The sequence below is a fragment of the Thermobia domestica genome, chromosome 17 (assembly GCF_964235325.1).
Source record: "Thermobia domestica chromosome 17, izTheDome1.hap1.1, whole genome shotgun sequence".
NCBI classification, from domain to species: Eukaryota; Metazoa; Arthropoda; class Insecta; order Zygentoma; family Lepismatidae; genus Thermobia; species Thermobia domestica.
The window spans coordinates 45,719,793-45,722,920 of NC_137470.1; positions in this window are offsets into that span (position 1 = coordinate 45,719,793).

The window sequence follows — 3,128 nt, forward strand, 5'->3', positions numbered from 1 at the left end:
ACCGGAAGTGGGTCAAAATGGGCCTACAAATATGGCGGAATAAAGTACAACATAGTAGAAAAAATATCGAAACGGATAACTGATTAAAAAGGTGTAGAAGTGCAAAAGTTCCCCTCCTACCTTAAGTAGATTACAGTGAATGTAAATACTTGCACTAACCGGTCAATATAAAAACTAGCTACTCTCAACAAAAGCTAAAAAATCAAATTATCTTTGGTAAAATAAAAGAGCTTAAATCAATGTTAGAAAAATCTGATCGATAGCAAATGTAGTAATGGGAAACAGAAAACTATATAGAGTAAACAAAGAAGAAGAAAAAGTGAAAGCTACCAACTGAAATTTTAGTTTGTATTTTTTCACATGTTAATTATCAACTCACATACAGTTTAATTTTCTTTTGTTTCCAGTTCTAGATCTCGTATACTAAAATACACTCACATAGAAAGTGGTACGAAAGATTCAGAAAACATACACATCCAAAATTTCATTTTAAAATCATCTGAAAGAATTATTCACTTTCATTCTTCGGTGTTAATCACTAATGATTTATTTTGCAAAAGGACAAATATGTGGACGTTTAGAATCATGCGGGTCACAGTGGCTCAGCGATGGGGTGTTTACCTCTAGTGCGTGGGTTTCCTGATTCGATCCCCGGCCAAATAAGTTTGTGGTGGACAACGTCGGGTCCATGGGTTTTCCCGGAGTTCTCCAGTTTCCTTCCACATTTCATTCTACTAATTCTATCATCAACATTCTCTTGCCTTAATCATCTTTCTCTGTTACCCTTAACGGCATAATCGTTGGACATTAAACTCAAAGATTTCATTTCGTTACTTGGAGTTTTACGTCCCACGTTTATACCGCTTAGGCTAAAGAAGACGGTGATGATGAGAAATGAATGAAATGGTAGAATGAAGAAAGTGGGAGGAAACGGGAGAACCCCGAGAAAAGAAACGAGCACGGCGTTTGTCCACCACGTTCGAGCTGGGATCGAACCAGGAACCCCTAGCACCGGAGGTGAACGATCTGCCAAAGAGCCACCGCGCCCCCCATTCATTTCCTTACTGTGACACTTACTCTTTAAAGTGCTCACGGGTGCGCGGTGGCTCAGTGGTAGAGCGTTCATCTCCGGTGCTTGGGGTCCCTGTTTCAATCCCAGCTCCCGCCGTGTGGACTTTGTGGTGGACAAACACCGTGCTCGTGGTTTTTCTCGTGGTTCGCCCGTTTCCTCCCACTTTTTTCATTCCACCGTTTCATTCATTTCTCATCATTAGCGTCTCCTTTAGCCTAACCGGCATAAGCGTGGGACGTAAAACTAAAGATTTCATTTCATTTTTCTTTAAAATGCTCATGATTAGTGAGTGATCCCCAGGGGCCGGGAATGATAGGTGAACTCATTCTTCAAAAGAGAATGTATATAAAATTGGATGGCATTCGAAAGATTGTAAGAAACAACGACTGGTAACAATCACGTATCGATACCCTAAAGGGATCATGAAGGTGACACATCAAACTACATGTTCAATCTTCCTTATTTACTTACGTAAAGTTATCTGAAATTTCCGATTACTTTCATACAGACAACTACATATTGAACTATATTAATTGATCGATTTGGTGTTTCGATATGTGCCAGATATTTCCAATGATTTTCACTTGTGTGTTACAAGCCTATACCGGCAAATATTTGAAATCGACAGAAAAGCTTAGACTACCACGAAATTAAACTACTGCTACTAATTAAACTACACTATATTTGGATTTACGACCGGATTCGGGTTCTGCTGTGTGGGAAACTTACAAAAAAAATCGAGCTTACATTAGTGTGAGTATGCTGGCGCACGCACGCGTGTGTCTGGAAAATAGTTCGGCAAACAAATTCCTGTACTTAGTAGGTAACTTTCAGTTGGTACCTACACGGGGATCTATGAAATTGTGTATGCGATTCCTTAACTACTTCTTGAGTTGAAGTTTCTGTTAGTTAGAATGTGCTGTGTAGTTCTTCACGCTGATATGCTTTGATAAGCTTTCGAAAATAAAAAAAAAAAAAGAAATGCAATATTTTAGTTTAAGGTTCGACGATTAAGCCAGGACATAGCTAAGGAAGACGATGATTACGGTAAGTGAATGATGATGAAATAATTAGTTGTATGAAAAAGTGGGAGTAAACGGGAGTACGGCGAGAAAATTCCGCGGATACGATGTTGTACACCATGAACTTACTTGGCCAGAAAATGAACCAGGAACCCTATGCATCAGAGCTAAGCACTCTACTACTATACCACCGTGAGGCCAAGACAAAAGTAGAATATGAACAGTAGACAACAGATTAGCTGCAGTAGTTTATACGTGTACACCATAAAAAAAAAATGTTATTAGTCTCTAAATGGAGGAGTATTTTGTAACGCTTTTAGTTTTATTAACCGTAGTGTAGCAACATGTTTTAATACTCTATAGATACTAACACGGGTTAATTTTCATCCACATAATTTTTGGGTGCATAATTCTGAAAAAGCTACGATTTTGAACATGTGACGAATCTGTAATATAATATGGTTCTTATGACATATTTTTATCGTAAAAAAGTAAAGTTTGCTTGGAAAAATAAGATTTTTTGCGGTCCAATGTCATTTTTTATTTTAAAAATACTTCTAAATAAATACTTTAATACAAAATTGCATACCATACCGCAATAGAAAAAAAATTAAAAGCACTATATGAATTTTAAAAGTTTTAATACTCTATACATACTAACACGGAAGAATTTTCACCCATGATAGTACTCTACGGTCAAGCGGTTCTCGCTTTCATTGCAAATGCATGTAGCCAGAAATTTATTTCCGGAGGGATCCAAATCGAATATCAGGATAAATTATATTAACTATTATAAAATTCATTACTAAAATTAGACTAAATTTTTCAGAAAAGTTGGGATTTCGGAACAGGTCTGGACTCTCAGGACCTACCCCTTGGCTACATCCCTGGTTACATCTTAATTTTCAATTTAATAGGTATCCAAGTGCTTGTACTTACCTAGCAAACCTACGTACCAGTCTCCAGTCCTGAATCCGAAATTCTGCAAATAATGAAATAAATCTCATAGTGGCGTCACTTCAGGGAAGTCACAC